Below are 26,700 nucleotides of genomic sequence, written 5' to 3'. Positions count from 1 at the left end.
TCGCTCCACTCATGTTGTCTGCATCTGTAAAGACTTGATTACCTGTTATGACTCACATTCCAACCATTATCTTGTAATTGAGTTTGTGTCTATATATGCCCTGTTTGTGAACTGAACTCTTCACTCACCTGATGAAGGGGCAGCGCTCCGAAAGCTCGTGCTACCAAATAAACCTGTTGGACTTTAACTTGGCGTTGTGAGACTACTAACTGCCACTGTACATTAACGTGGTATGTTAGCATATGTTGCAATGAGGCTTTTGCTTCCTTTGGTAACTTAATGCTCAGTTTGGGATTAATATGAAAGCGATCAGAGCTTGATTCCACTCAGTTTGATTCCTTGTCTTCTATATCTTAACAGCCGGGAAGAACATCATGGGAACAGATATGCTCATGGATTCTGAAAAGGAATCTGGGAATTCACAATACTTACTTTGAAATATCAGTGTATGTTAAATATTGTATTACTTGCTTAACTGCTGGTTCATTTTGCTTCTGTATTTCAATAATAAATCCACAGTATGACCTATCTGCTCTGACAGTTATGGTGCTCCTGTTTGTTAGAGAGATCGGGAATGTATAGTGGGCTCTCGGAGTAGTTTCCAATGCATAACCCACGAGTGTAAATTCTAACACTGAGACATGCTATTTCAATTCATTCACTATATGTCTTAAATTTTAAATTTCGCTTATGGAATGCAAGTTTTCTGAAAACACAACAATTTTCTATTTTTTTATTCATTCGTTGGACATGGGCATCGCCGGCTGGCCAACATTTATTGCCCATCCCTAGTTTGCCCTTGAGAAGATGATGGTGAGCTGCCTTCTTGAATCGCTGCAGTCCATCTGCTGTGAGTTGACCCCCAATGCCATTAGGGAGGGAATTGCAGGATTTTGGCCGAGCGACTGTGAAGGAAAAGCGAGATATTTCCAAGTCAGGATGGTGAGTGGCTTGGAGGGAAACTTGCAGGTGGTGGTGTTCCCATGTAGCTGCTGTCCTTGTCCTTCTAGGTGGAAGTGGTCGTAGGTTTGGACGGTGGTGCCGAAGGTTCTTTGGTGAATTGCTGCAGTGCATCTTGTAGATGGTACACACTGCTGCTACTGAGTGTCGGTTGTGGAGGGATTGAATGTTTGTAGATGTGGTGTCAATCATGTGGGCTGCTTTGCCCTGGATGGTGTCAAGCTTCTTGAATATTGTTGGAGCTGCACCCATCCAGGCAACTGGGGAGTATTCAATCACACTCCTGACTTATGCCTTGTAGATGGTGGATCAGCTTTGGGGAGTCAGGAGGTGAGTTACTCGCCGCAGTATTCATAGACTCTGACCTGCTCTTGTAGCCACTGTGTTTATGTGGTGAGTTCAGTTGAGTTTCTGGCCAATGGTAACCTCAAAGATGTTGACAGTGGGGGATTCAGTGCTGGTTACACCACTGAATGTCAAGGGGCGGTGGTTAGAGTGTCTCTTATTGGTGATTGTCATTGCCTAGCGTTTGTGTGGCGTGAATGCTACTTGCCACGAATGATGAACATGAATAAAGAAAGTTGAAATGGTCACTGTAAAAAATGCATTAACTCATTGAAAATAGCCTGAATAGTGCCTTTTTCAATTGTAAACAGCGAGTTTAATTTAGCTAAATTAATGCGCAGGTTAATAATATGGCACATCTCAAGATAATGTGGGTGACACAGTGTTTAGCACCTCTGCCTCACAGCGCCAGGGACCAGGTTCAATTCCAGGCTTGGGTGGCAGTCTGTGTGGAGTGAATACATGAGGTTATAAGGAAAAGAGGATGGGGGGAAGGGTGCTGTGGTGGGGGGGGGGGGGGGGGGGGGGGGGGGGGGAAGGGGGGCGATGGGGGGCAGGGCGCAGGGTTGTTTGGGTAAGATGCTCTTTTGGAGAGTCAGTGCAGACTCAACAAGCTGAATGGCCTCCTTCCGCACTGTAGGGATTCTATGGTGGCAGCGTGTGTATTTGTGTGTGTTAATCTATGTGTCAGTGTGTGCGTGTGGCAGTGTGTGTGTGCACGTGTATGTGTGTGTGAGTGAATGTGTGTGTGGCAGTGAGAATAAGAGAGCTTGTGGGGCAAGATGGGTGTGTGAGTGTATGTGTGTTGCAGGGAGTGTGTGAGTGTGTGCGGCACTGAGAGTGGGTGTACATGTATGGCAATTAGTGAGTGAGTGGGAGAGAGCGAGTGTGCCTTACTCCCAGACTCAGGGTTCTCACTCACTCTGCCCAGCCCACACCAACATACACACACACATGCACTCACTCACAGTGGGTGAGGGTGAGTGAGTGAATGAGCATGCTGACACTGTGGCCGGGATTTTCCGCTCCCGTTTTCGGCGGCCAGGATTTTTCGCTCCCATTTTTAGCGGGCAATTTTGGTGACAGGAGGGAAAAACCCAGATGACCAAATCGTGTTTCACTCCAATGTAACACATAATGCAATTGGCCCCTCCCCCACAATGCATTTCCCGACATTGAATGTTGGGAACATTATTTCCATATATTAGCATCTCATTATCAGGCCTCTAGGCCTGAATCATTCCCCCGCCTGTCCCCACCCCCCATAAGAAAATCCATTCAACATTGGCGTGAGGACAGACTGGCGTGAATCACAATTAGTCCCCAAGATGTATACCTGGTGGACAGACCTCCCAGGTGAGTGCATCACTCAGGAGGAGAGGGTCATGTCTGAACAATGCCAGGGGGAGTTGTGTTGAGGAGGAGGTGGGCTCCAACTGAACTTTTGTACACTGGAGCGGCCTTAAAATTGGCCTCCCAATCTTCAAAAAACAAAGTTGCTGGTGGGATGGGTTCAATCAGATCCTGTCCCCCCATCACCAGCCCCCCCCCCCCCCCCCCCCCCAACCTCCCACCCGCCTGCCGCCCCCAGCCTAACATTGTCTGGACAGCTCTTGCATTTTTTTTCTCTGTCTTGAATGATACAGTGGAGAAAGCCGACATTAGTGTCAATGGCTTACATGCCACTTTGCCCACCCGTTATTGGCCTTTGCCAATATTCGGGAAAACTCCACCCAGTGAGTGGGCCGGGCACATTCACACTCAACGCTCGCACTTCGTCATTTTTATTAATTGCTTATCAAGTTCATGCTGTAACATTGAGTTTCTTTCACTTAGCAACTTCTACATTTTCTTAATAGCTCAACTTTATTTGCAATTCAGTTTATTGCTGCGCCCAATGGTCTCTTTCTGAAATGTATTAATCGGCTCCTTGAGTGAGAAAAAATGCTGATGTGCCACCAGCCCCCCCAGTGTTGAGTAAAAAGGTTGGACAAGTCTGGTGTAGAAATCCAATGACATCACTGCTACACAACTATCTCCCCCCTATTCATCACTAAATACTTACTTTTCATCTTGGAATTCATTTATGATGCTTGCTTTCCTAAAATAAAGCATGATTTAAAACTGATTTAAAGCAGATATATAATCACTGGAAGTAGAAATTGATAAGGCCATAAAGAGTGCAGACTAGGTTTCAGGTTTTCTTTCCATCATTCCAGCTGCAGTTTTTAGATGTTTCCTTTCATTTGGCTGTGATTGAATATATCTGTATGTGAATGTGTTTATTTTCTTATCTTTTGAGTGATTCAATTTTAATAACCCACCAGCAGGACACTTTCTATTAAAATGAGGAAGGTTACTTTATTCCTCACTTACCTACTCCGGAGGTTAATAAGAACATGACACTTCACCCTCACAATCACACACATACAAAAATCAGAAGATAAAACAGTAATTATAAACACAAACTTTAACTAGGTGCAGACATGATGCTTCTCAGCCGAGTTGTAACTTTGGCCGCAGCAAAGGTCCTTGAAATGCAAACGTTTCTCAACAGCTGTGATGGTCCTTTAGCTGATCTGCCCAGAGTTAATTTCTCAGGTGAGATTGAAGCTGGAACAGGTTAGAGGAGAAATAGTCCGTCATTTTTTTTCAAGATCTTGCAGTTCGGCGCTTTGGCTACTTAGTTGACTGCAGTGGACAGATGGTTTTGTTAGACCGACTCCCTCACTCTGATGGAGTTCTGTCCACAAACAGTTTAAATTTTCTGCTCTATCTTATAGCAAGGAGCAAAGATTGCTGCTTAACCGATGTGACCTTGCAACAAGTGTTGAATCATGGTCCAATTAAGGTATTGTGGTCATTCAAACAGCGAGTTTTATCCTTTTTTCCACCTTTTGGTTTTGATCATGTAAATCTGCACTTTTACAATGAAGATGTCAAGGGACTTTGTCTATCCACTGACCAAAACCACTGGGTACTATAATCAAATCAAAGGTCAACTTTGTACCCGAGATCAAGATTGAGAGAGAGATAAAATAATTCGATCCACAAAACCATCTGGTGGCTCTCAGATCTATCCGGAGTTCCAATCTTTTATAAAAATGTAACATTTAAAGTATAGCTTTAAATATTTATCATGCCATTGTAGATCAGATAGTCATGAGAGAACATGATGATGCAACTACAAAAACAGGTCACATGGCGAGAGCACCGGAGTCATCCTCAGAGCATTGGCAGAACACAACTGTTGTATCTCGCTGTTGAGCTGAGGAATAAACTACTTTTGTTGGAAGTCCTTGGTGTCAGTGATTTAAAAAACCCACAACATTCCAGCATAGGTGGCACAGTGGTTAACACTGCTGCTTCACAGTGCCATGGATCCGGTTCAATTCCGGCCTCGGATCACTGTCTGTATGGAGTTTGCACATTTTCCCTGTGTCTGTGAGGGTTTTCTCCGGGTTTCCTCCCACGCTCCAAAGATGTGTGGGTTAGATGGATTGGCCATGCTAAATTGCCCCTTAGTGTCAAGGGGATTAGCAGGGGATATGTGGGGTTACGGGACTAGGGCTTGGTGGGATTGTTGTCGGTGAAGGCTCGATGGGCCAAATGGTCTCCTTCTGCACTGTAGGGATTTATTATTCTACAGCTGCCGTGCAGGTGCTGGTGTGATAATAGGAAGAGATTACCAGAACAATGAGATAAAGATATGTTTACATAGAACCTTAACAAGATCGCACTTTGGGCAAGCAGTCCATTTCTGGTCTCCAACCTACAACAAAGGAAATTGAAGCATTGGGGAAAGAGCAGAAAGATTTACAAGGATGTTACAGGAATACAGGGGAATGTAACTATCAGGAAAGATTGAGCAGCTGTATCTCTTTACTCTGAAAAAGAGATGAAGAGGAGACTTGGTCGATTTGAGAAGGTTTCCCATCAAATGGAAGCAGAAGAATTATTTCCACTTTGTGTGTAAACCCAGAGCAAGGAGGCAGAAATATAAAATAATACCTGATTGATCAAATAAAGGATTACAGAAGAACTTATTTCAAGAGGAAGTGGTAGGAATAAGGGATTCATTGCCATGGGGTGTAATTGAAATGGATAACATTTAAGGGGAGGTTTGAAGAATGAGTCAGAAAGGAATAGGAGGATGATGGAGGCAGGAAGAGATAGTTACAGTGGGAGGAGGTTCATATAGAACAGAAACACCAGCATAAGTTAAAACCCGGGATGTAGAAACTAAGACACAGGGCAACTTTTCCCCTCAGGGCATTAAATAAGTGAGGTAGAGTCCATATCAAGTAGAACGTAAAGCTTAGAATGTAAAAGAAGCAAGCTGAAGAGTTAGGTTTTGTTATTTCGTATTTTTAAACATTTCTGATCGCTGATGTTTGGTGTGTGATTGATAAACTAAAGATGACAGTTGCCCTTGGTTTACAAACTGACCATCAATAGCATTAAAACAAATCATGGATATTGAATATTAAGAATATTAAGCCCAACTGTGGTGCTGCATGCACTCCAACTCTGTAAGTCAGGTTTCCAGTTTCAAATTCCTACACATTAAGATAAGGTCATAAGATCATAAGAAATGCATAGAATCCCAACAGTGCAGAAGGAGGCCATTTGGCCCATCGAGTCTGCACCAACCACAATCCCACCCAGGCATTATTCCCATAACCCCACATGTTTACCCTGCTAACCCCCCTGACACTAAGAGACAATTTAGCATGGCCACTCAACCTAACCCGCACATCTTTGGACAGTGGGAGGAAACCGGAGCACCTGGAGGAAACCCACGCAGACACGGGGAGAATGTGCAAACTCCACCCAGACAGTGACCCGAGGCCGGAATTGAACCTGGGTCGTTGGCACTGTGAAGCAGCAGCGCTAACCACTATGCCACCATGCCGCCCAAATGGAAGTAGGAAATAGGCCGTTTGACTCACGAAACTGCTCTGCTATTCAATAAGATAATGGCTGATCGGATTGTGGCCTCAATCTGCCTGTCCTCCTTAATTCTTGACCCCTTGTCAATCAAGTATCTGTTGCACAGCCTTGAATATGTTCAATGTCCCGATGGCCACCGCTCTCCAGGGAAGAGAATTTCAAGCACTAACAATCCTCTTTAGGAGGAAATTTCTCCTCATCTCTGTCTTGAGGAACCCCTTATATAAAAGCTGTGTCCCCTAGTTCTAAATTCCTTCTCAGAGGAAACATCCTCTCATTATCTACCCAGTCAAGCTCCCTCCAAATCATTTATTTTTCAGTCGGATCACATTCTTACAAATACTAATGGGCATAGACCCAACCTGCTCAACCTTTCCTCACAAGATAATCTCTTCATCCCAGGAATCAGTTTAGTAAATGTTATATTCTTTCAACAACTTCGAATGGAAATATATCCCTCCTTAGGTAAGGAGACTAAAACTGTACTCTAGGTGCTGTCTCATCAATGCCCTGCACAGTTGTAGCTACACTTCTCTATGTTTTAGACTCCATTTTCCTTCCAATAATGGCTAACATTCCTTTTGCCTTCCAGATTTCTTGCTGTGTCTGCGTGCTGACTTTCTGTGATTCATGTTAATGGGCAACCAGGTCCCTCTGTACTGCAGCAATCTGCACTCTCCATTTTAATATTCTGCTTTTCTATTTTTCCTGTCAACATGGAGAACTTCACATTTTTCCACATTATACTCCATCTGACAAATTTTTGCTCACTCACTTGACCTGTCTTTATCCCTTTGCAGACTCTTTGTATCCTCCATACAGCTTGCTTTCCTAATTAGCTCTGTACTGTCAGGAAATTTGACTACCACACAGTTGGCCCATTCATCCAAGTCATAGAGTCACAGTCATAGAAGTCTACAGCACCGATAAAGGCCCTTCAGCCCATCGGGACTCCATTGATGAAAGACAGACCACCCAACTATTCTAATTCTATTTTCCAGTACTTGGTCCATAGCTTTGCATGCCTTGGCTTTGCAAGTGCACATCTAAAGACTTTTTTAATGTTATGAGGATTTCTGCCTCTACCACCCTTTCAGGCAGTGAGTTCCAGACTCCCACCATTCTTTGGGTGAAGATGTTTTTCCTCACATCCCCTTTCAACATCCAGCCCCCTGTCTTAAATCTATGCCCCTTAGTCATTGATCCCTCCACCAAAGGGAAAAGTTTCTTCCTGATTACTCTATCCATGACCCTCATAATTTTATACATCTCAATCATGTCCCCCCCTCAGTCTCCTCTGCCCCCAAGAAAAACAACCCCAGTCTATCCAATTTCTCTTCATAACTGAAATGCTTCCATCACCCCCCACATGCCTCCCTACCAGCCCCCACACCACATCCTTACCAGTGCATGGCGAAGATCCTGATGTTCCGAAACATGTCAGACATCATTGAATTCCAAGCTGCTGCATGGACACATCCCCCGTTCTGATAGTTGCTTCACCGCAGTGCCGCCTGCAAGAGGATGCACCCACCCATCCTTGGAAGAATGATGTGATCCTCCAGGGTCCAGTAGCTGCAGGCTACTCATCTTCTCGGAGGGGAGTGTTGAACCGTTGGAGAAAATCTCCATTACAAAGGAGGAAGTGTTAGGTTTGTTAGAGAATATAAAGACTGACAAATCCCCAGGGCCTGATGGAATCTATCCAAGGCTGCTCAGGGAGACGAGAGGTGAAATAGTTGGGCCTCTGACGCAAATCTTTGTCTCGTCACTGGACACAGGTGAGGTCCCAGAGGATTGGAGGATAGCCAATGTGGTCCCGTTATTTAAGAAGGGTAGGAAGGATAACCCGGGTAATTATAGGCCGGTGAGCTTGACGTCCGTGGTGGGGAAGTTGTTGGAGAAGATTCTTAAAGATAGGGTGTATGCGCATATAGAAAGGAATAAACTCATTAACGATAGTCAACATGGTTTTGTGAGAGGGAGGTCATGCCTCACGAACCTGGTGGTGTTTTTTGAAGAAGTGACCAAAATGGTTGACGAAGGAAGGGCCGTGGATGTTGTCTATATGGACTTTAGTAAAGCATTTGACAAAGTCCCTCATGGTAGGCTAGTGAAAAAGGTTGGATCCCATGGGATAAAGGGGGAGGTGGCTAGATGGGTGGAGAACTGGCTTGGTCATAGAAGACAGAGGGTGGTAGTGGAAGGGTCTTTTTCCGGCTGGAGGCCTGTGACTAGTGGTGTACCGCAGGGCTCTGTATTGGGACCTCTGCTGTTTGTGATTTATATAAATGATCTGGAAGAAGGAGTAACTGGGGTGATCAGTAAGTTTGCGGACGACACAAAACTGGCAGGACTTGCAGATAGTGAGGAACATTGTCAGAGGCTACAGAAGGATATAGATAGGCTGGAAATTTGGGCAAGGAAATGGCAGATGGAGTTCAATCCTGATAAATGCGAAGTGATGCATTTTGGTGGGAATAATGTAGGGAGGAGCTACACGATAAATGGAAGAACCATAAAGGGTGTAGAGACGCAGAGGGACCTGGGTGTGCAAGTCCACAGATCTTTGAAGGTGACGTCACAGGTGGAGAAGGTGGTGAAGAAGGCATATGGCATGCTTGCCTTTATAGGACGGGGCATAGAGTATAAAAGTTGGGGTCTGATGTTGCAGATGTATAGAACGTTGGTTCGGCCGCATTTGGAATACTGCGTCCAGTTCTGGTCGCCACACTACCAGAAGGACGTGGAGGCTTTGGAGAGAGTACAGAGGAGGTTTACCAGGATGTTGCCTGGTATGGAGGGGCTTGGTTATGAGGAGAGATTGGGGAAATTGGGGTTGTTCTCCTTGGAAAGACGGAGGATGAGGGGAGACTTAATAGAGGTGTATAAAATTATGAAAGGCATAGATAGGGTGAACGGTGGGAAGCTTTTCCCCGGGTCGGTGGTGACGTTCACGAGGGGTCATAGGTTCAAGGTGAAGGGGGGGAGGTTTAACACAGATATCAGAAGGACATATTTCACACAGAGGGTCGTGGGGGCCTGGAATGTGTTGCCGGGCAAGGTGGTGGAGGCGGACACACTGGGAACGTTTAAGACTTATCTAGACAGCTATATGAACGGAGTGGGAATGGAGGGATACAAAAGAGTGGTCTAGTTTGGACCAGGGAGCGGCGCGGGCTAATTGTTCCTGGTTTCTCGTTTCAAGGCTTCATTCTACGATCATCTTGCTGGTGCCAGTACAGAGTGAGACTGCGGATAGTTGGGAACCTGTCTCGGGGGCAGGGAATTCATATGGTGTTCGTGGAAGTGGAAATGACTAGGGTTGGGAAGCATTTTCCGATCGGGGCCATTGTGATCTCCTGGACTCGTTTCGATCGCCTCAGGGGGTCGGAGAGGAATTTCCCAGATTTTTTTTCCCCATATTGGCCCTGGGGTTTTTCACTCTGGGTTTTCGCCTCTCCCTGGAGATCACATGGTCTGGAATGGGGGGGTGGGGGTAAGTTAATAGGTTGTAATGAACAAAGCATCGTAGCTGTGAGGGACAGCTCGGTGGATAGGATATTGGTATGTAGATAGGCTGGAAAATTGGGCGGGGATCCTGGATTCAGGATTCAATCCTGGACCGGGGAGCGGCGCGGGCTTGGAGGGCCGAAGGGCCTGTTCCTGTGCTGTATTGTTCTTTGTTCTTTGTTCTCTTTGGACATCAGTGATGTGAGCAAGCCCCGAAAGGTAAGTCCCATCACGGGCATCATGGGCAGCATCGGAAGGTCCCGCTGTATATTCACAGCAATGCAAAACCAATTTTTCTGCCTCTCGCCAAATTCTCCCCCCCTCCCGCCTGCCATTGCTCCCGCCGGCAGGAGCATGGGAGAATTCCACCCTCTGCTTCCTGTTAGTTAGTGAATCCTCTGTCCGTGCTAATGCATCATAGCCAACGTCACAAATTATTGAACTCTAAATTGTGCAGATACCATGAATGCTCATTATGAAGTGCATCCAATTTCCCTTGTGGAAATAATATTTTTGCATCTATAAATGTACAATTACTACAAACAGTTCACCTTTATACATTAACTGTGGAAAAGGTCTGTTTGCAGCATATCTCTTGAGGTGTATATCCTGATTGAGGCGATTGCCTTTGTGCAGTTGAATGTTAATTATACCAATGACCACTAGATGGCCCCATTTCATTATAGGACAAGAGGTAACAAGTCTCCAAAATGGGGTCTGAGATGCCTGCGTCTCCACACTCCTGTAATAAAGTGTACAGGACGCCATCTTGATCAGGGAGTTTGTATGTATATATCTAACAAAGACCAGCAATATGTGGAACAAGGCGATGATGATCCGACTGCAATGCTGATTTGAAATCAGTGCTGCCATTTTGCAAATCCACACTTCAGTTAATGTCACAATGCTGAACATGACTAATATCTGGATTGAAAAGCTCCAGCCTGTGAGCTCTCATACCCACAGCCTGCTGCAATGCCTGAGGCAAACTGGAAAAGCAGCCGCTCACCTGATTAGGCATTTTGGACACAACATTCAGTTCAACAACTTTAGATTTTCTGCTCCATCTGGATCCACCGCTCGCCCCCAAACCTCCCCCCCACCGCCCAACTTTTTTTTTGTTCTCTGACTTTCCCCAGCACAACCCCATCCCTCCCCCATATGGAAACCTATCCCTTATTGTTCAGTCTTGCTCCCTTGAGAACTGACCTCTTCTTCTGTTAACATATTCTGTTATCCTACCTTTGCTACTATTCGCATTCTTCAGTCCTTAATAGCACCATTAACAACCCCATTGTCTTATGTCCATGATTATTTTGTCAATCTCTCCTTTACCACTAACCTTTGCCTGTCCTTCTATTGTGCCCCCCCCCCAACCCCACCCCCCAACCAACCTCTCCTACTATATGATTTATACATTTCTACCCTAATTCAGTTCTGTAGCCAGGTCATATGGACTTGAAACATTAACTCTGTTCCTCTCTCCACAGACGCTCTCCACAATGCTGCTCAGTGACACAGTAGTTGGCACTGCTGCCTCACAGCGTCAGCGACCCAGGTTCAATTCCGGCCTCGGGTCACTGTCTGTGTGGAGTTTTCACATTCTCCCCATGTCTGCATGGGGTTTCCTTGGGGTGCTCCGGTTTCCTCCCACAGTCCAAAGATGTGTGGGTTAGGTTGACTGGCCATCCTAAATTGACCCGTGTGTCAGGGGATTAGCTGGGTAAATGTGTGGGGTTACGGGAATAAGGCCTGAGTGGGATTGTGGTTGGTACAGATGCGATGGGCCGAATGGCCTCCTTCTGTACTGTAGGGATTCTATGAACTGCTGAGATTTTCCAGCACTTTCTATTTTCATTCCTGGATTGGGAGGTTGACTTTGTTTCAATGTGAGAAGTGTAACAGTAAGGCAGGTGAACTTAGAGCTTGGATTAGTACTTGCAACTATGATGTTGTTGCTATTACTGAGACTTGGTTAAGAGAAGGACAGGATTGGCAGCTTAACGTTCCAGGATACAGATGTTTCAAGCAGGATAGAGGGGGATGTAAAAGGGATTGGGGAGTTGCAATACTGGTTAAGAAGAATATCACAACAGTACTTCGGGAGGACACCTCGGAGGGCTCATACAGCAAGGCATTATTGGTAGAGGTCAGAAATAGGAAGGGTGTAGTCACAATGTTGGGGGTTTACTATAGGCCACCCAAGAGCCAGCGGGAGTTAGAGGAACAGATATGTAGGCAGATTTTGGCAAGATGTAAAAGTAACAGTGTTGTTCTGGTGGGAGATTTTAACTTCCCCTATATTGTCTGGGACTCACTTAGTGCTAGGGGCATGGATGGGGAAGAGTTTGTAAGGAGCATACAGGAGGGCTTCTTGAAATATGTATATAGTCCAACTAGGGAAGGGGTCATACTGGACCTGGTATTGGGGAATAAGCCCAGCCAGGTGGTTGATGTTTCAGTAGGGAGCAGTTCGGGATAGTGACCACAATTCAGTAAGCTTTAAGGTACTGATGAATAAAGATGAGTGTAGTCCTCAAATGAAGGTGTTAAAGTGGGGGAAAGCTAATTACAACAATATTAGGCAGGAACTGAAGAACGTAGATTGGGGCAGATGTTTGAGGACAAATCAACATCTGGCATGTGGGAGGCTTTCAAGTGTATGTTGATAGGAATTCAGGACCAGCACATTCCTGTAAGGAAGAAGGATAAGTATGGCAAGTTTTGGGAACCTTGGATAATGAGAGATGTTGCGCCCCTAGTCAAAGAGAAAAAGGAAGCATTTGTCAAAGTTAGGAGGCTGGGAACACACGAAGCAAGTGTGGAATACAAGGAAAGAAACTTAAGCAAAGAGTAAGGAAGGCTAAAAGGGGTCACAAAAAGTCATTGGCCAGCAGGATTAAGGAAAATCCCAAGGCTTTTTATACATATATAAAGAACAAGAGGGTAGCCAGGGAGAGGGTTGGCCCATTCACGGACAGGGGAGAGAATCTATGTCTGGAGCCAGAGGAAATGGGTGAGGTATTAAATGAGTACTTTGCGTCAGTATTCACCAAAGAGAAGGACTTGGTGGATGATGAGCCTGGGAAAGGATGTGTAGATAGTTTGAGTCATGTTGAGATCAAAAAGGAGGAGGTATTGGTGTTCTTGAGAAACATTAAAGTAGACAAGTCCTCAGGGCCTGATGGGATATACCCCAGAATACTGAGAGAGGCATGTGGTGAACCATCGTTGGTTCCCACTGGATAGTACTGAGCCAGGGTCTGGCCAGTACTACAAGGATGTACATATGTTACTGTTGGGTTGTGCTACTTGTTGCTGTTGGGGTTAGGGTGGGGTTGTTACACCTTTGTACTGTAGTGTTGTGGTACATCCCAGTCGGGCTCCGCCTCCTGGGAGAGGTATAAAAGTCCCTGCTCTGGCTGGAACCCCTTCAGTCTGGGATAGTGTATATAATTATTGGCTGCTTCATTACTGTAAATAAAAGCCTTTTATTTCCCGAGCATCTGGCCTCGTGTTTGAGAAGCGCATCAAGGCAAAAGAGGAAATTGCTGGGGTCTTGAGAGAAATCCTTGTATCCTCACTGGCTACAGGGGAGGTCCCAGACGATTGGAGAATAACCAATGTTGCCCCTTTGTTTAAGAAGAGTAGCAAGAATAATCCCGGTAATTACAGGTCAATGAGCTTTATGTCAGTGGTCGGGAAATTATTGGAGAGGATTCTTCGAGACAGGATTTACTCCCATTTGGAAAAAAGTGGACGTAATAGTGAGAAGTAACATGGTTTTGTGAAGGGAGGTAGTGCCTCACTAACTTGATTGAGTTTTTTGAAGAAGTGACGAAGATGATTGATGAGGATAGGAGAGTGGATGTTGTCTACATGGACTTCAGTAAGGCCTTTGACAAGGTCTCTCATCGCAGGCTGGTGCAGAAGATGAAGTCACATGGGAGCAGAGGTGAGCTGGCAAGGTGGATACAGAACTGGCTCGGTCATAGAAGACAGGGGGTAGCAGTGGAAGGGTGTGTTTTTGAATGGAGGGCTGTGACAAGTGGCGCTCCTCAGGGATCAATGCTTGGACCTTTGCAGTTTGTAATTTCTATAAATGATTTGGAGGAAAATGTAACTGGTTTGATTAGTAAGTTTGAGGACGACATAAAGGTTCGTGGAGTTGCGGATAGTGATGAGGACCATCAGAAGATACAGCAGGATATAGATCAGTTGGAGACTTGGGCAGAGTGATGGCAGATGGAGTTTAATCCAGACAAATGTGAGGTAATGCATTTTGGAAGGTCTAATACAGATAGGAAATATACAGTAAATGGCAGAAGAGTATTGATAGGCAGAGGGATCTGGGTGTACAGATACATAAGTCACTGAAAGTGGCAATGCAGGTGGAGAAGATAGTCAAGAAGGCATACGGCATGCTTGCCTTCATCAGCCGGGGCATTGAGTTTAAAAATTGGCAAGTCATGCTGCAGCTTTATAGAACCTTAGTTAGGCCGCACTTGGAATATAGTTTTCGATTTTGGTCGCCACACTACCAGAAGGATGTGAAGACTTTGGAGAGGGTACAGAAAAGATTTATCAGGATGTTGCCTGGCATGGAGCGCATTAGCTATGAGGAGAGGTTGGGGAAACTTGGTTTGTTCTCACTGGAATGACGGAGGTTCAGGGGCGACCTGATAGAAGTCTACAAGATTATGAGGGGCATGGACAGAGTGGACAGTCAGAAGTTTTTTCCCAGGGTGGAAGCGTCAATTACTAGGGGGCATAGGTTTAAGGTGCAAGGGGCAAGGTTTAAACGAGATGTACGAGGCAAGTTTTTTACACAGAGGGTGGTGGGTGCCTGGAACTCGCTGCCGGGGGAGGTAGTGGAAGCAGATACAATAGTGACTTTTAAAGGGCGTCTTGACAAATACACGAATAGGATGGGAATGGAGGGATATGATCCCTGGAAGGGTAGGGAATTTTAGTTCAGTCGGGCAGCATGGTCGGTGCAGACTTGGAGGGCCGAAGGGCCTGTTCCTGTGCTGTAATTTTCTTTGTTCTTTGAAAGGTTGAACTGGCTAGGTTTGCGCTGGAGCTCAGAAGAGTAAGAGGTGACTTGATTGAAACATATCACAGCCTGAGTGGCCTGGATGGGGTGAATGTGGAGAGGGTGTTTTCTCTCTGATACGAGGGGTTACTGTTTAAAAATATGGGGTCGTCCATTTAGTACAGAGGTAAGGAAATTTTTTTTCCTCAGGATGTGGCGAGTCCTTGGAACTCTCTTCCTCAAAGGATGCTGAAAGCAACGCCTTTGAAATTTTTTAAGGCAGAGGTAGATAGATTCTTGATGTGCAAGGAGGTGAAAGGTTATCAGGGATAGCAGAAATATGGTATTAAGGTTACAATCAAATCAGCCATGATCGCACTGAATGGCAGAGGAAGCTTGAAGGAACAAGTGGCCTATTTCTGCTCTTAATCTGTATGTTCATATGTTCATGGGTGGCATGGTGGCACAGTGGTTAGCACTGCTGTCTCACAGTGCCAGGGACCCAGATTCAATTCCAGCCTCGGATCACTGTCTGTGTGGAGTTTGCACTTTCTCCCTGTATATGCATGGTTTTTCTCTTGGTGCTCCAGTTTCCTCCCACAGTCCAAAGATGTGTGGGGTTAGGTTGATTGGCCATGCTAAATTGACCCTAGTGTCAGATGGATCAGCAGGGTAAATGTGTGGGGTTACGGAAATAGGGCCTGGGTGGGATTGTGGTCGGTACAGACTTGATGGGCTGAATGACCTCCTTCTGTACTGGAGGGATTCTATGATTCTATACTATGAAGTTAAGGGATCCCAGCAGTACTATTTAAAAGGATCATGAACCACTTGTATGCCTACCCGTGACCCTAATAAATAGACTTTAGAACACTTACATCTTAATTACCTGATGATTTCTTGTGATTGCTGATACATTTGAATGCATTTCTGGGGCTTTCTTATACTTGGTCAGAGTGTGGGTCAATAAGGCAGGGTCTGGCAGGGTGACAATACATTTCTTTTCATCATATTTAATAATGTACTGAGAGAAGTTGCTTCGGGTGGCCTGATAGGGAACTGAACATGACAGGGAGAATGAAGAGAGCATACAGAGCTACTGGAAAATGGAATAGAGGAGGGGAGAATTGGCTGTCAGCAGATGGCCATGTCGGCAGACTCTTCAGGAAGCAATTTACCTAACTCAACTTCAGCAAGAGCAAGTGAAAGAGATGTTGTCACTTCACAAATGAGGACATGATTTAAATCTGCCAACTACTGTAGCCAGAATTGCTGTCTCAAAGTAGGACAAGGACAGCTTTGCCTGTGACTATCAGTGTGACTGTGGGTCTTAGTTGGGTGTCTGACTTGGCTGCTGCCGAAGATATAAGCAATTCTCACAGTTGCTCATAAAGTTGCTCTCTTGTCACAGACAAGCAGGGGGAGTGAGCAGGAGGCTTTGAATGGATTGCAGGTTTTTCCCATGGTTCAGGGAGTCTGCACACACATTGCCTTGCAATCTCCTCATCTGTACTTGGCCCTATTCATCAACAAAACAGGATTCCACTCAATGTGCAGCTAATGTGTGACCTGTCCTATACAGAAACTGGACTTCAAAGTACGTCATAGGCCGTAAAGTGCTTTACAATGTTATGATAGGCATTATAGAAATGTATGTCTTTCTTTCACAGGCTGCTCATTGGATGGATGAATAGTGAACATTCCCGGTTCAAGGACAGAATTGTTTCCTGCCACATTGGATTTGATTCCCATCTAATCAACATTATTGGTTAGGTTGATTGGCCATGCTAAATTGACCCTAGTGAGAGGGGATTAGAAGGGTAAATATGTGGGGTTGTGGGAGTAGGCCCTGGGTGGGATTGTGGTCAGTGTAGGCTCAATAGGCTGAATGGCTTCCTTCTGCACTGTAGTGATTCTATGATTCTACATAGTGAAGTCTAAGAAAGAGTTTTAATTGAGACACTCAACTGTGTTCGTACAGGGAACACAAAAAGTTAGCATGAAGGAAGGACAAATTGCATCTTATTACAAGAGGATAAAACAATGAGAATACAGAAGTCTTGCTACAATTGTACAAAGCTTTGATGAGACCACACTTGAAGTATTGTGCGCAGTTTTGTCCCCCATATTTAAGAAAGGATATTCTTGCAATTGAGGCAGTACAGCAAAGATTCATTGCATTGGTTCCTGGGATGAGAGCGTTGTCCTCTGAAGAGATGCTGTGTAGCTTGGGCCTATACACACCAGAGTTTAGAGGAATGAGAGGTGATCTCACTGAAACATTCAAGGTTATGAAGGGGCTCAACAAGGTAAGCACTGAGACATTGTTTTCCCTGGCTGGGGTATCTAGAATACAGGGGCACAGTTTCACTTAGGAGTAAAAAGAGATTTCTTCACTCAGAGGGTTGTGAGTCTTTGGAATTTTCTATCTCAGTGGAACGTAGATGCATTACCATTAAGTAAATTCATTGCTGAGGTAGATTTTGAATCTCTCAGTGAATCAGGCGATATGGCGAACAGGTGGAAAAGTGAAGTTGAGGCAGAAGCTCAGTCATGATCATATTGAATGGCACAGCAGGCTTGGGGGATCGTATAACCTATTTCCACTTCTATTTTGTATGTTCTTCTGAAATCCTGGCAGCTGCCATGATCCTTTTATCTTGCAGCCCTCACGTGTTCTGTCACGGCAAGTCAAATTGATGGCAACATGGGCCAAGGGTTATCCCCTGATGACGTGATCATGACCCAGATCAGGAATGTGTGCACATGTGCACAGCAGTCCTACAATGTGATCTGTGCTGCCAGAAGGAATACTACATCCATGAGCAGTCCTTCTGCCTTAACCACTCTGGAGGAGTCCCACTGTATTAGTCTGAGTGGGGATCGAGATTTGTGGTGGTATGCTAAGTGCTGAGCCATCTGTCCTTGCCATCAATAATTAGGCGAGAAACTGGGGAGCAGGAGCATGAGGAGATAGAGGAAATGGAGGAGGAGAAAGTTCATGAAGAAGCGGAAGAAAAGGAAGATAAAGAGGAGGCTACAACGTAGACAGCCTCTTTCTGCCCAGGCTCTATGTGATCAGATTACTCACGTGCAAACAACCAATCATCTCAACTAAACCTCCTCAGTAACCAAAAGTGTCACACTCCTTATCTCTCCTCTATGACTGATGATCACATCATTCTCTGTCTGAAAGATGAAACATCCAGAAAATATGAATTCAGGTCCAATTTTATAAATACAGTCATTAAATAACATAACAGCTTATGCCTTCTCTTGGTGCCTGCCTTTAATTTCCTTAGCTTAGCATTGGCGCTTCGCCAATGGACGCAGTGTGAGTATTAGAAGGCCACAGGAGACTGTAAATGGCCATGGAGAGTGACCTCGAACAGCTCTGGAACTGGAAGTCCTGACTTCAGATTGCACCAGCATGGCCTGGACTGCAGCATGCAGATATGACCTTTAGCTTCCCATCTCCATTCCTACTCTGGCATCTCTGTCCTCAGCCTCCTACAGTGTTATCAATCATTTGATTAAGGCGCCTGGCTGCCTTCTGGACTCAACATTAACATCAGCAATTCCCAATTATCCAGTATTCCCATTCTTTTCAGACGACACCAATTATTGATGATTGCGTTATTCACACCTTTTCTTGATTCACTGTCCCATTACCATCTTCTTTTGCCTTACACCATCATCCTTTTTGACTTTTCATTTCTCCTCCCTTCTATCCTACCACTCACCTTCTCTTTTGTTCTTTCCTCCCTCCTTTCTGAACTCTATACTTTTTAAAAACTTATTGCATTTCTATTTTTTTTCCATTTCCAATAATCGTCCTCAACCTGAAGAATTGGGCTGAATATTTACCATGGAGATGGGAAACAGACCATATATCCTCTGGAACTCTACCAAACACCCCAGGTGGTGAACATGGCCACCTTTGCCTCGAAGGACGACCAAGACAGCACATATTCAGCTCATAAAGGACTCCCAATTTGGGTTGCAGGATAACAATGCACCTCCTTTTTAAGCTCTGCAATCTGCATTTGATTAATGCTAGCCATCCAGAACATCAGGTCACCTGCTGATCCATGCTGCCAATGAACAGCATGGTTAACATTAGTTCCATGCAGTAATCTAACAAATCTAATGTGCTGCGTGCAAGTCTGTTTTGGGGTTATACAGACACCACACTCTTTGAACACCTTTGTATTCTTCCAATTACAGTAGGACCAAAATCTCATGAAGAGCTTATGTGTACGAATATTGATATAATACTTATTACATCAAACTGTCCTAAAGTACTTCACTCAGCTAATCATTTCAATGTTGTGTCTAAAACCTTCCTTTTTAAGTAATGTAATGTGATCTTTACCACCTACTGGGATCTTTATTTCATGCTTCATCCAAAGAACAGCATATCTAACATTCTCTCCGGGCTGCAGGGCAGTTTTTGCAGCTGTAAAACATACCTCTAAATGAAATCACGTAGAGAACTTAAATGAAGCTCAGTGCCTACCACTTTTAACCCTTAGCACTTGAGTTTTTGTATTGTATGTGAAGAGAGAGTTTGAAGTCCTTTTCAATGTGAAAGGCATCTTTTCAGGTCAAATAATGTAAATAGTTCATCGACCAAACTTGGCCAATGGCACTGGGTTCAATGGAATTGAGTCAACCCAGAGCACTTTTTGAGGAACAAGATTGAGTACTATGCAGATTGCCAAAGACAAGGAGATTGATTGTTATATTCAACTCAAATTCCTGACTTGCTTGGACCATGAAAATATTGTGCCAATGAAAATGATGGGCAGGGTTTTCCGGCCACGCCCGCCCCGAAACCGGAAAATCCTTCCTGAGGTCAACGGACCTTTCCATGGTCCGCCCCTCACCCACTATGATTCCCATGGCGGGCGGAATGGAAATATTCGCCCCAATGTGTCTAATATGTAAGATTTAAAGTTAAATAGACATTCCGGATTTTTGCTTGATTTATCTTGAGGGGATGAAGCAACTTCCCAGAGTCTCTTTTCATAAATTGAAGTGGGTTGGGTATAACAAACGATAGGTCAAGTGGATGTGTTCAGATCACCTTCCTTCCAGGGATAAAACTTAACAAGTAAGCTAACAATGTGTTTTTGCTGGCAGCTTTCTATGAGTGAGGAATCTGGAAGTCCTCCAGTTTCCTCACACAATTCATAGATGTGCAGGTTAGGTGGATTGGCCATGCTAAATTGACCCTAAGGGCCCAATTTTACCATTTTGAGTCTAAGTGCTGAATCTGGGCGTAATTCAGATCTGACTTGTAAACCCTGTTCTCAGGCGCCCCCATACACACTCAGCCTGAAAAATGGTCGCAAATCTGAATCGTGCTGTGGGTGGGGCTTATCGCTCCTGAAACACTGCTGCTCCTATAGGAGCCTTCAACTGCACATGCACAGTAAAAATGAATTTGAAAAAACGCTCCCCTGCCACATCGCTCCCGGGCCGCTTTTTGCGGCCAGGGAGCGATGGCCCCCACAGACATCGCTCCACCCCCACAACATAACTGTCCCCCTTATCCACCCACCTCCCCACTACCCAGACCGATCGCAACCCCCTGCCCCACTTCACCCCACCGATTGCATGCAGAGTGGCAGCAGACACCCCCTTCCCCCTCACCGATCGCCTGCAGAGGAGCAGCGGACCTCCCCCGCCCCTGCCCACTCCCCCCACCAGAGATCCATCTGGCCCACCTCCCTCCTCCTCCCCCACCAGAGAACGATCTGACCTGCCTCCCTCCTCCTCCCCCTCCCCCACCAGAGAATGATCTGACCCACCACACTCCTTCCCCCCGCCACCACTGATCTGAGTCAGAGAGCCACCGGAAGCTCTGAACTTACCTCTTCAGAAGATGGAGTGCCCGAAACAGACTTTTGCCGAGCATGTCTGTTTTGCGCCGAATCTGGATGGGCGAACATGATGGTAAAGGGGGAAGTGCAGGTAAGTTTGGGCGTCCAGCCCACTAAGTCAATTTAAATGCATTAAAATGCATTTAAATTGCCATTGCGCCCGTTTCGGGCGCGGTCCCGATCACGTCCATTTTCGAGCCTTGGTAAAGGGGAAATCAGCGCGGACGCGGGCGTGGATCGCGCTATTTGCCTCACGCCCGACTTTACCATGTTTTCGCGCCCGAAAACAGGCGCAACGCGATGGTAAAATCCAACCTTTAGTTTCCAAAGATTTGCAGGTTTGGTGGATTAGCCATTGTAAATGCATGGGGTTACCAGGGACAGGGCTGGCGGATGGGCCTGAGTAAGATGCTCTTTCAGAGATTCGGTGCAGAGCTGATGGGTTGATTGGCCTCCTTCTGCACTATAGGGATTCTATGGTTCTATAGTTCATACAGGAGTATAGGAACAGGGCCATTAGGAGGCACCGCTGCTTGCTTTATATAAATGACATGGATATTGGAATACAGAAATACAAAATTTGCCAATGATAGAAGCTTTGAGGAATGGTGAAGATGATATGAATCGCTGGCAACATGACATAGATAGGCTAGCTTAATAGATAGATGGAATTTAATACAGAAAAGTATGAGGTGATGCATTTTGGCAGAAGGAGTGGGGAAGAGGTAAGATAGACTTAACAGCACAATTCTTTAGAGTGTGTAGGGACAGAGGGACATGGGGTGCATGTGCATTGACTGTTAAAGTTTGGGGGCCATATTGAGAGAGTGGTTAGCAAAGCATCTGGAATCTTGGGTTTCATAATTATATTATTTCATAATATAGGTACTGAGTACAAAAGCAGGAAAGTTATGTTGAATATTTGTCGAGCTCTGGTTAGGTCCTAAGCTGTGGTCAGCACACATTAAGAAGGATATGAGGGTCCTTGAAAGGGTGTAGGAGAGATTTACTAGAATGGTTCCAGGGTAGAGGGATTTTAGCCACAAGATTAGGTTGGAAACGTTGGACTTGTTCTCCTTGGAGCAAAGGAGATGGGAGGGAGATTTGATGGAGGTCAACAGGATTGTGACAAATTTGGGTAGGGTAGACATGAAAAACACTGATCCAATTGGCTGATGGTGCAAGTAGTAGAGGAGACAGATTTAAGGCTTTGGGCAAGAGATACAGGTGGAATGTGAGGAGGAACCTTTTTACACAGTGAGTGGCAATGATCTGGAACTCACTGCCCCCCAGAGAATGGACTGACAGGATTCCTCCGCAGAGAGCCAGCATGGACTCAGTAGGCCAACTGGCCTTATTTTGTATCATTGGTGAGTTGATGACTCTTTCCTGAATGGTCTGCCTCTGATTCATACTCAATAACCATACTCAATGAATGGTAGGACATGAGGAAATTCGGGAACAAAGGAATTTTGGCTTGTTTGTCCACAATACTCTGAAGGCGGAAGGGCATGTTAGTAGGCTGGTGAAAAAGGCATATGGGACACTTGCCTTTATCAATCGAGACACAGATTACAAAAGCAGGGAAGTCATGTTGGAGTTGTATAGAATTTTGGTGAGGCCACAGCTGGAGTACTGTGTGTAGTTCTGCTCACCACATTATTGGAAGGATGTGATTGCACTGGAGGGATGCAGAGGAGATTCACCAGGATGTTGCCTGGGATGAAACATTAAAGTTATGAAGAGAGGTTGTGTAAGCTTGGGTTGTTTTTATTGGAGCAGAGAAAACTGAGGGGCGACCTGATCCAGGTGTACAAGATTACGAGAGATATGGACAAAGTGGATAAGGAGCAGCTGTTTCCCTAAGTTGGACGGTCAGTCACAAGGGGACATAGGTTCAAGGTGAGGGGCAGGAGCTTTAGGGGGGATGTGAGGAAAAACATTTTTACCCAGAGGGTTCTGATGGTCTGGAATGCGCTGCCTGGAAGGGTGATTGGGGCTGTTGCCTCACATCCTTTAAAAAAGTATCTGGGTGAACACTTGACACATCATAACATTCAGGGCTATGGGCCAAGTGCAGGCAGATGGGATTAGGTGGGAGTTGAGGTGTTTCTAATGTGTCGGTGCGGACTCGATGGGTCGAAGGGCCTCTTCTGCGCTGTATGTTTCCAAGATTCTACAATTTTAAGATTGTGTCTCCTTGTCTTAAATTCCTGCATCAGAAAACTCTTCTCCATATTCACCATATCAATTTCTTTCTAAATCCTAATACAATAACAACTACCACAATCAAAATAAAATCATCACTTAACCTCCTACATTCCAGGGAGTACAAGCCTAGTTTATGTAACCAAAGGCAAGTTCTGGATCTCATTCAAAATCTGGCTGCATATAGGAGATGAAGAGTAGACATAATCGGAATGTACTTTAACGAGTAGGATGTGACCAGTGCTATCCTACAAGGATCTGTGTTGGAGCCACAACTATTGGCTGTATTTATCAAAAACTTAAAGGATAGGCTAGGAAGATAAATATCTACATTTTCTGATGCTATGTAGATTGGCAACTTTATTAGCAGTGTAGGTGAAAACATGAAATAACAAATACATAGGGCGGGGTTTTCTGGGCCCACCCTCAGTTGGGATGTTCCAGACCCACCGAATGGACTTTTGGCTGCCTCTCCAAATTTTCCATTCCCGACCTGTCATAATAATGAAGGAAAAACATCAAACTAGGCCCGGAAATATTGTACTTTAAATAAAACAAGTGAGATTTTTAAAAATCAACATACAAGCTAAAGATAGCAGAGGATGTTAAGTCAGATACTGGCTTAATTGCTGATGGATGATATGCTGAGAGACAATGAAACCCGACTTTGTTTCCAGACAAGTTACTTCTAAAGTATTCAGAAGCAAATTGCCATCTGTGGTGGAGACAATGGGACACAATGGGAGATGAACATCATCTCATCAAGAAATATCCTGTGAGTAACATCCAGATGGATTTGTGGATTCTGCCTTCCAGAAATATGCAACAACTGGTATAAAGGCCAGCTGAAAGCTGCCTGTAAGTTTATGTATCTGAAAACCAAAAAAGTTTATTTATTTATTAGTCACAAGTAAGGCTTACATTAACACTGCAATGAAGTTACTGTGAAAATCCCCTAGTCACCACATTCCGGCACCTGTTTGGGTCAATGCACCTAACCAGCACGTCTTTCAGACTGTGGGAGGAAACCAGAGAAAACCTATGCAGACACAAGGAGAATGTTCAAACTCCACACAGACAGTGACCCAAGCTGGGATTCGAACCCAGGTCCCTGGCATTATGAGGCAGCAGTGCTAACCACTGTGCCACCATGCTGCCCTCTGACACCTCCACCCAGTGTTGGAGGTGTCAGAGGGCATGTGACACAGAAGCAAAATGCCAGTTAGCACAGCAGCAGCTCCTCTGAAAAATAACCATTTGCAGGCATATCTCTATCTCTTTGATTGTTGAATAAGACAAATCAGCAAAGAACACAGCTGAAACAGAGGCAGGGAAGCTTCCCCGCTAAACTGCAGAACAATGGAACCTCAACATTAACTATTCATCCGCTGAAGTCAGTGCTGCTGGAATCCTGAATCGCCACAGCCGCAATGTTCAATCATCTACTCTTCACAAGTCAAGGACTGTTTCGTATACATTTTTTTACTTACTTACTTTGGAGTCAATTCTCACTTCGGATCTGTATGAATGTATATGCATGTGTTTTGTCATTTTCTTGTCTTTAGTAGTTAATAAACTCACTCTTTCTTTAACTCAAGAAAATTCAGTCAAATTGGCTCCTTATAAAACAAATATTAGGACTGGGAAAAGGTATCCACAAAGAGAGTGATCTGTTTTTGATTAATCTTGTTGTGACCAGCAGAGGGGATTGAATAATGAAGGGAGCCAGTCACCTCCTCCTCACCCAGCCTATAACAATTTTGGGGTATCTCAGCCGGACGGTAACAAATCAAAGGATCGCAGCCGGGTTAACAAATTTGGGGATCCTAACCTGGGGATTGGGCTGAACAGCCCAAAATAGCTCCTGCCACGAGCTGGACTTGAAAATCCCGACAACTGTGATGGGATAAGTAAATAGGCAAAATTGTGCCGAATGGAATCCTATGTCAGCAAATATTCTCAGGTCAGATGTGCCTCATAAGAGGAAATGTAGCTGCAAACTCAATACGAACTACTTCTGGCTGCACCCTATCGATAATAAAAAAGGAACCTGATTTTATAAATGACCAAGAATGATGTTGATTGAGCGGTAAATATTGGCCAGGATGTCAGGAGGCAGTTCTCTCTACTTTGAGCAATGCATGGCATCTTTTACTGAGATGGTTAGTCACAGTCTTGCTAAAAGACGGCACCTCCAACACTGCAGTTCACCCTCTGCGCTGCATGAAGTGGTAACCTAGATGGTATTCTATCTCTGAAGTGGATTTTTAGCCTATAATTCTCTGACCCTTGTTTCCATTGATAATGGAGTTTAGAATTTGGTCAGCAACGACATTTCACGTTGAATTGAGAAAATGTATAATTCTTTTCATTAATTTAATTCAAGATTTAAGCAATTTCCAGGCCTTTCAGTTGGTAAAACAAGCTGGAATTCTTCAATCATTAATGAATACAGTTGTGAATCTGTCTGTATAAAATGGTGAGAGTTTCTGTAATGGTCTACATCTTAGCTATAAATTACAGTTTCAAATTGTATCTTATAGTGATTGATGACATCATCTAGAAAAGATCTATTAAATCATAAATTAGTTTGTACATAAGTTTAGATTTAATTTTGAGCCATTTGACAACTGGAATCTCAGATCATGAAATTGGCACGGTGGCACAGTGGTTAGCACTGCTGCCTCACAGCGCCAGGGACCCGGGTCACTGTGGAGTGCACATTCTTCCCGTGTTTGTGTGGGTTTCCTCTGGGTGCTCCTGTTTCCTCCCACAGTCAAAAGATGTGCTGGTTAGATGGATTGGCCATGGTAAATTCTCCCTCAGTGTACCCGAACATGTGCCAGAGTGTGGTGACTCGGGGATTTTCACAGTAACTTTATTGCAGTGTGAATGTAAGCCTACTTGTGTCTAATAAAAAAAATTTAACTGTAACTTTAAACACTATGATAGAAGGAAATTATTCAACGTTGGAAAATCTCAGCAGGTCTGACAGCATCTGTGACGAGAGAATAGAGCCAATGTTTTGAGTCTAGATGACCTTTCAAGGATCATCTAGACTTGAAATGTTGGCTCTATTCTCTCTCCACAGATGCTGTCAGACCTGCTGTAATTTTCCACCGTTTTTCTGTTTCTGTTTCAGATTCCAGTATCCACAGTATTTTGTGTTTATCTTGGTTATTCAATGTTCTTTGTTTCACATATTAACATATGAAAGGTTTCACATATAATAAATACACTGACAGGTATTAATTACTTCAGAGACACAGCTTAAATTCAATGGTTAGCAAGTGCATTCAGTTTACTAAAGGCAACTGTATCAAGAATGAGAATAATTTATTGTTGTAATTATTTCTAACCAACACTCACCTCTTACAGTTATCGTACACACAACCCCAATTCCAGGCAATTTAGGTCTCTAAATGACGGAAGTGTTCATGACTCAGTGCAAGGGGAAATACCCAAGTTACCTGCTGAAAGCTACAAAATGTGGTTAAACTTAATGAACACAACCTAATCTATAATTCATAATCAACGGATATCAGGGAGGGCTTGTATGAGAAGTAACTCGAGTATCTCAGAATGCATTTCTGCTTAAATCTTTGAGAGGTTTTCTGAAAAACTATCATAGTGAAGAGTACAGGTTGACAGATATAAACCTCTAAAAAGGCTGATATTGGATCTCAAAATGTTAATATAAAGTTGGGCTAAATGTCAAGATATAGGAGCACTGAAGGTGATTCTGGATCAGTGAGAAAGGTGCTCCAGAGTGTTAAATTAATGGCAGAAGTGGATGAC

The sequence above is a fragment of the Mustelus asterias genome, chromosome 3 (assembly GCF_964213995.1).
Source record: "Mustelus asterias chromosome 3, sMusAst1.hap1.1, whole genome shotgun sequence".
In the NCBI taxonomy this organism is placed as follows: Eukaryota; Metazoa; Chordata; class Chondrichthyes; order Carcharhiniformes; family Triakidae; genus Mustelus; species Mustelus asterias.
The sequence above is the reverse complement of the archived record's forward strand: the minus strand, read 5'-3'. Positions refer to the sequence as shown.